We start from the raw sequence: 8,748 nt of genomic DNA on the forward strand, positions 1-8,748 counted from the left end.
CTAATCAATACATAACAGATTATTTAACTGATAAAAGGCAGAGTATGGGGGGTGTTACGTCCCGTCTAGGGGTGGCCAGGACACAACATGAAGATGACCCATTTCACCCATTTCTCAAGTAGACACAGGACTAAGTTTCAAAGATTAAACAATAATACGATTTATTTACATAAGAAGCGTGATTTTACAATAACAAAGAACAATAACCTCCTCAGGGTGAATCAGAGATAACTAAAAAGAGAGAGATGTCCAAACAAATTAGCCTACTCTCTCCAGTTAGCAGTGAACCTACTGTATATATAACATAAACAGATCTCACCCCTACACTGCCAGGAGTACACTGATCAAACTAATAATTACGAGCTAAGATCTCAACAATGCTGTATTGTGGCCGGTTGGGGAGCGGGGTTCCACCTGCGCTGCGGTGACGTCACTTCTCCTTATAGTGGAGCGGATAAGTGAAATAATCATTCAAATGGTGATACAAGCATGAAATTTGATACATGTACTCGTCAAAGCCTAGTTTTAAAGAAAAAAATGCTGGCCACACAAAAATCCAAGATGGTGACCATTTTGCAAGATGGCTGACACATCATGCTGAGCCCCATTGTAATGGGTTAAAAAAAATTGAAGAAAAAAAGCACAATAATTGTCCAAGCCTAGGTTTTTGGACACTAAAATGGCAAGTGAAGGCAATTTTGTCCATGGCAGTTGCATATTAGACTTTGACCAAGATGGCTGCCGCAAAAGTCAAATTTCACCATATCTCAGCTACTAATAGAGATAAACAAATAATTTTTGTGTCCTACCTTTTTCAGGTCAGAGAATCTAATGGACTTGTTCCAATAACCATAAAGGCTACCTGAACTGCTGCATCAAAAATGGCATTAAGGATGTCTGCCATGAAACATATATTTTCATTTATTTTCATTCATTTCATTTATGCATATCCTGGCTTATAAACCCATATTTTCAAGGTTAGGTGATTCATAGAAAAACTTAATAAAAAACTTGAAGTTTTACATTCATTCAAAGATTTTGTCAGCTGCCATGTTAGTTCCACAAGAAGGCCAAAGTTCAGCAATGGTACACTGTTCATTTCATCGTACTTCTAATGGATGTCAAAGTTATCAAGAACGTCTCAGTCAGAACCAGCAACGATCTTTGTAGTCATCAATTTATTGGTGAATGTAACCCTTTACGAATAGTGTAGGTCAAAAGAAAAAAATAATAATAACAGAGCCCTATAATAATTCTTATTTTTTCATCGTACTTGTCATGTATGTCAAAAGTAATCAAGAATGCTTGGGTAAGAACCAGCAATGACCTTTGTAGTCAAGAATGTTGCATTGCATCAGTTTATAGGTTAATGTAACCCTTTAGGGTGATGAAATAATTTTCACGTGAATCAAATAGTGCAGGTGTGATGGAAGCCATATAATAATGATTTTTATTTTTGGTTTCACCATCATAAATAACCACCAGGGTCAAAACTGTAAGGTACTTTTTGGTACCCGATGTACACTGACAATAGTGACTATTACACCATGACATTAAAAACATATAAATAAATAAACAAGTAATAAGAAGAGAATGAACTGAACTGACACATTTTTTTCATGTCACACTAACCCACCAAGGTCATACTGTAAATACTAAAACTTCTTGAAGTCAAAGAAGATGTTATTGATGGTGAATAGGAATGGTGCATAGAGAACAACACACATGTATATATACATTCATGTTAGTACAAATAAATACCATGATTAGAAATAAAGGTAAAGAAATAAAAGCAATGCCAGAGAAGTAAAGAGTCACATCTCACATTTTAGGGGTGGGAGAAAAAATCAATACAGCATAGTATTGTGATATTTTGTCTGGTGATATATAGTATCATCTCACCCACCAAGTATCACTTTTTTTCAATTAATTGCCAATATGAACTGAAGTCTATGATAATGGAAAAATAAAATTAATTGTTTAAGACAATTGTTTGTCCAGTGAGGTCAGCAGAGGTGACAGTCATGGAGCAACAGAAAGTTAGTACAACCAATATGGCAGCACCAGGGGAAGGACATTAGGAATTCAAGCAGGGCACGAATGAGATGGACATGACACATGAGGTTTGGAAGACATGCTACATGAAAATAAAATACCTCAGAAATATGAAAAACATGAGGGCAAAATTAATGCTATATCAGCTAAAAGGTTGAAAAAATGGTATAGATTGCAATATATCGTAATATATGGTATCGCCATGCTAACTGTATTGCAAAATTTTAAAAATTGCAATAATATCGAATTGTGACCCAAGTATCGTGACAATATCGCATCCTGGGGCCACTAGTGATTCCCATCCCTATCACATTTGCAAGAGCACAGAGCTGTACAGGTTAGACCCAGCCTGTAGCACTTGCACCTGCCATGACGACCTGATTTGCAGCCGCATTTGGTCAGCTGTTGGCAACTCTTGGCTATGGGGGGAGTTGGCTCTCCAGAAGATCTGCCATTCTTCACCAACCTTCTGCCATCCCCAGTCAGCAGGGCTCTCTGCTTCTGGCTGACACTTGGTTGCCTGGGCCCAAACACAGCCAGCCTGGTAGGCAGCATGCCTGGTGTGCTGGAGCAGAGCTGCTCTGGTTGGTGGAATTGCCTCGTAAGGCCTCTGCTTTCTGGCAAGCATGTCAAGTCTGGCCTTGTCCACAGTGACAGCAGTGCTGGACCTGTCATACATCAGTATAACAAACTTCTCCAGTATCTCCAGGTTGCCATCTTCCACTGTGAGAGGGTACTGGCTCAGCTTGGAGAAGACAGGGGAGGCCTCTGGACAAATGTCCCATGTTTGCCAGGCTGTTTTCTTGCCCTTGTTGCGGAAGGCTGACACAGTGTCACAACCTGTGAAGACATGAAAAAATAACATGCCTTTGACCTTCTCCTGGCCAACATAGCGACACAGATCATGTACACTGATCCAACGCAGGCTCTGACCTTGCCCAAATGGGGTAGGGAAAGCACTCAGTGCAGTGACGAAAACATCTGTATCATTTGGCTTGACCATGATGGCTTTGCTTCCATGTTCTGCGGCATGTTTGGCATGCACAAAGATACGGCTGTCAGCTTCCTCATGAGAGCACTTGTCCAGTCCCTGAAGACCAGTTTCATGAGTGCTGAGGACAGCAGGTCCCTTTGTGACAATGACCAGGTTTGCTGCAGAAATTTGGGCAACCCTGTCTGCCAAGAACTGGGTCAACTCTGTCTTGATGTCATTATGCCTAAGGAAGTTGCACCAATTGGACGGAATGGTGTTCTTGTTTGTCACCTGGCGTCTTTCTCCCTGGCCACGTTGGGACCTGGTCTTGGCTTTGAGACTGAATGGGTTGTACACATCAAAGACAAGATGTGTCATCTTGTATTTGTTACTGTAGGACTGTATCACTGGCAGCAAGTCAATAACTGCGTAGCCCTCAAAGGTCTTTCCTCTCTTTGGTGGAAAGGTGTGGACCAAAGCTGACCCATCTACAATCAGGACATCTGTCTCTGGTTCTTGGTCTGTTGGTGCAATATGAGTCTCCAGGATAGAGGTCAGTTGAGACTTCTGGCAAGTGTACAGCCTTCCACCCTCATATACCCTCAGTGTATGTTCAGTAGTTGCCTAGGTATGAATACTTTAAATTAATGGCGGCCATGTTGGATGCCATCTTTGTAATCAAATATTATGTTATGACAATAGTTAAAGCAAAACTCATGAAGCTGGTTATCAAGAATCATTTTTATCTTAAAAAAATCATTGGGCAACAATAAAATGAAATAAAAAGAAATAAAATAAAGCAAAATGTGGTCAGGCAAGGCAGCCATCTTGAAAAATGGCCACCATCTTGGATTTTTGCATGGCCAGTGTTATTTTTGAAAAGAGTAGACCTTGAAGAGTACACGTTTCATGCTTGTACCACTATTTGAACAATTCTTGTGAAATATTCAATTATCAGCTGCACTATTAAATCACTGTCAAGCTCCGCAGCAGCCTACCACCTGTCCGCACGGGACCCAGTGCAGCCAATCAGCAGCATGCGATAGCACACCTAACTGGACAGATAGATATGCAGCAAACTTGCTACACACACACGCTCCAGACACAACCAGTTTGAAGGAAACAGATACAACATACCATAACAAAACACATCATGACCGTGGTCATAACAGGGGGCAATTGTAACAATGAAAATATGCATGTCACATAAAAGAGGACCTTATATTCATCAGTTGTTTTATACCCTATGAAAATTTCAGTTTTTCTCAAGTATTTCCCAAGTACTGTTAAACTGAGTGGAGAGTTTTTAAAGACAGCAGAGATGCACACAAGTCATTTTTTGCAAGTCCAAGTCAAGTCTCAAGTCTTGGCCATGAGTCCAAGTCAAGTCTCAAGTCTCTGTTGATTGTAATGAGCGTTCTATGATCTGCCTCTGATGTCCAGTCTGCTTAGACCACTGCATCGCTCTAAGAAATTTAAATCCTGTACTGTATTATCACCATCAGTAGGGTGGGGTATTGTCTGTGGCCGGCTTGCCGTGTTGTGCTTGTGTTGTGTTGTTGTGTTGTTTCACTAGCCACAGTTCTGTTGTTGGGAATGTATGTGCTATATACCTCTGCTATAAGTTCCCTCATCAACATGATCAATATCAGCTCTCCTCTTAATAAAGCTCCTCTCTGTGTACATATGAAACACTACAGAGACATGAGTTTACTGATAGAGACAGACACTGAGACACTGGAGATTAAATGTTCTTCTTATTTGTCAGATATATTTCTTTAATGGTAGTAATTTTATACTAACACAAAAACACCAACTGTTAATTAACTATTCTGAAATAAAATAAAAACTCAATAATCATTTCTAATTCTCATTCAAACAGATCTTCAACAGAGTATGCTGAGTATTTCTCCCTCCATTCTCCTTAAGAAACTCCTGTCATCCTTTATGGTGTAAACTTTTTTATATGGCTAAAATCAAGCTAAATTTTACTTTATTCAGCTGAAATCTCCTAGACTCCTTACTTACTCATTTATCTGTTACAACCTCTTATCCATCTGTCTCTGTTTCTCTGCCTCCATGACCCGTATATAAATTTTTAGTGTTCCTATCGTCTTTTATGTCCGTTCATTCTCAATAAGCGACAATGTAGAGATTCTAACACTAGTTTGTTCCCCATAAACATACAGTATGATAATAAGGGAATATTACCAAATCATATTTTAACATTACGAGCTAAGATCTCAACAATGCGCACACCCATGGCTCACGTGGGCGACACAGAGACACACAAAGCTGGAGCGCATGCACACACAAAGCACTGACGCTGATCTTCCGCAGTCAGAGGAGGAGAGGAAGAGTTCAGGTATTCTGAAACTTGCCCTCAACAGACTGAAGTCTGCAGTCTGCCAACATTTTAGTGTGCGTTTCAGAGGATGTGTGTGCGGTGAGCGTCGCGGTTGTGTGTCACATGCATCATGAATGAAGATGAGGAAGAGAGGAGAGTGGCTGGTGGTGCGGTTATCTCATTAAAACTAAAAACTACTAGGGTCAAAATTATAAGCCCCCTTTAGAACTGATCTTTTAGTCAAGCCACAGCAAAAACCACTGTTGGTCAATGATGTGCCTTAAATTTGAAATGCTCAAAGCTTGTAAAATCAAGTTAAAACCAATAGTTATTTCCCAGTTTACACACAGTATAAAAAACCCCAGAAAGGGTTTTAGCTGTCTCTTGAGAAGGCCATCATGCCAAGACCAAAAGAAATCAGTTTAGACTTGAGAAAAGTAATTGTTGATGCTCACAAAGCAAGAGAAGGATCTACAAAGTTATCGCAGTGTTTCCACAAGTCAAGAACTGGAGTGAGAAATATAATCAAGACTTTCAGTGAGAGCCACACAGTCCAGAACAAGCCTTGCAGAGACAGGAAGAGAAAGATTTCAAAGACCCTGGAAAGAAAGTTAGTCAGAGATGTGTCTAAAGACCTCAGAGCAACTGCCAAGACACTAGTGAAGGACTTATCCAAGTCAGGAATTGTAGTCTCAAAGAAGACCATTGCTAGAGTCAGGAATGGACTGTGAGGTTAGACCAAGAAAAACTCCACTTTTGCAGAAAAGATGCCTGAAGTGTGCTAAGGACAACCTGGAGAAGGATTATGGATACTGGAAGCGTGTCCTTTGGTCAGATGAAACTAAACTAAACTACCATATGACGTTGCTTATGCTTGGAGAAAGAAAGGGAGAGGCACGTCACCCAAAGAACACCATCCCCACAGTGAAACATGGTGGTGGGAGTATTATGCTGTGGGGTGCTTCAGTGCATCTGGAACTGGAAACCTTGTCTAGGTGGAAGGAACCATAAAGAAAGAAGAATATGTGGAAATTTTTTTAAAGATTGATTTTTGGGCGTTTTACAGGAGGACAGTGGATGGATTCGGAAACAGAGACTAGAGCGGTGAGAGACATGTGGCAAAGGGCCACGGGCCAGTTTGGAACCCGAGCCACCTGGGAGGCAACTTAAACCACTCGACCATATGCGCACCCCATATGTGGAGATTTTGAAAACAGACCTGCAGCAGTCTGCAACAAAACTGGATCTGGGTGGTTGCTTTTTCTTCCAACACGACAATGACCCAAAACATCAGCACTCCTTGGGGAGAACTACCTCCAGAAGACCAAAGCGACCTGAAGATGAAGGTCCATGCCAGAAGGCCATCAAATCTGGAGAAGCTTGAGAGATTTGCCAAAGAAGAATGGTCTGGGATTCCTCAGAAGATGTGTCAGAGACTTGTTGAAATTCACAAAAATGACTGCAGGCTGTTGTAATGATAACCTATCCAGGACAGCTAAAGGCCAAAATTCTCTACAATGCCTGAATCCTCTGCAAGCCACAAACTATCCCCATGTGGAGGATCCTTCAGGAATGTCATTGAAAAGGGTGGGGGGAATTCTCTTTCCCCATGCCTGTCAAACCGGCCATTACTTACAGGGAAGATAAACAGGGAGATATTCTTTCTCCAACTCTCTTTGCATTATATGTGAATGATATGTTACAAATGGAGACTGGAAATCAATCAGAGTAAAACACAAATAATGCACTTTAGGAAGAAAGGTACCAAAAGAAGCACAACATGTTTCTCTTTGGGCCCAAATGATTTAGAATATGCTGGTGTATATAAATACTTGGGTTTCTTCCTTGATGAATTTTTGAATTATGAGGTTGGAATCCAGTGTCTTGCTGATTCTGCTGGAAGAGCACTGGGATCTGTTTTTTCTGTTTTCTGATTAACAAACTGAAAATATGCAATGATATTGGCTATTACACCTTCACCCAACTCTATGACACCTGTGTATCCCCAGTTTTGAACTACGCTGCTGGGGTGTGGGGCTTTAAAGACTATAAACATGAAAATGCTATACAGAACAGAGTTATACAATGTTTTCTCGGGGTTCACAGATTTGCTCCAATCCCAGCTATTCAGGGCGACATGAGTTGGGCACCAGATGTAATTCAACGTAAATGTGACATGATTCGATTGTGGAAAAGATTGATCAAGATGCCAGAGGACAGAATCAATAAAAGAGTATTTTTATGGAGTAAAGTAAATGATTCTCCATGGGCTAATGAAATTTATTCCATTTTTGAGGAGGTGGATATGTCATATATCTACAGGAATAATTTATGTTGCAATGTTAATTCACTGAAAGAGAAGCTCATGATTAAGTTTGAAGAAAAATGGCGTGAACATGTTCTGTCCAAACCAAAATTAAGTATGTATGTGTTGATTAAAAACACATTTATGCCTGAACTGTACGTTACATTTTGACTATCCAGAAGCCAAAGATCCTTGCTAGCACAGTTGAGGTCTGGTATCCTTCCTCTGGCTATTGAGATCGGTCGATTCAAAAATATCCCCAGAGAAAACAGACTCTGTGAGCTGTGTGATTCAGGAGAAATAGAAAGTAAGTCCCATTTTATTTTGCATTGTACCAAATATGATGACTTCAGAGAAGTATTGCTTCATGAAATGACTTGCCAAAATCCTGAAATTCTGCAGTTGACTGATGAGCAAAAATTGGTATGGCTGTTTAAGTTTGATGTGTTTAAGCTTGCCAAAAAGCCTGGAAAAAAAGACAAGATACTTTATTTAACTAATTAATAAAATTTTAGTTTGTCTCCATCTTCCTTTCTGTTCTATAATGATGAGAGAACTACCATGCACTCTGATCCTGGTTTTGTTTGAATTCTTGGTGTCATGTAAGTCCATGTGGGCTGGGTATATGATTGTATTTATGACACAATAATAAATTAAAAACTTAAAACTTAAAACTACTTACTATGGACCCTTCTTCCCCAGGCCCATCTTTATGGATGAACTCTTCCTGCTTTACAGAGTTTGTCAGACGGGCGATGCCAAGAAATGACATTTTGATCTACTCCAGATCTCAGGGAGATAAAAACCTTAAAATCTAAATCTCTGATTGGCTGGTCAAAAACTTTCAGCCAAGCATCTTCATCTACCCAAAAGTCATAAACTCTCACCTTTTGACCTGGATGTCGTAAAGTAGAGACACTTCTCCTTGCTTATCTAAACAGCGATTCAAGATGTGATCGTAAAATTTCTCTGACAGACTAGGACTATGGAAGATAGAAAAGCTTCAAACCCGCCTAAAATGTCACGTTTTCCACAGGAAATGCTCATATTTGATTGAATCTGTTCACA

Source organism: Cheilinus undulatus, linkage group 10 (genome assembly GCF_018320785.1).
Source record: "Cheilinus undulatus linkage group 10, ASM1832078v1, whole genome shotgun sequence".
Taxonomy (NCBI): Eukaryota; Metazoa; Chordata; class Actinopteri; order Labriformes; family Labridae; genus Cheilinus; species Cheilinus undulatus.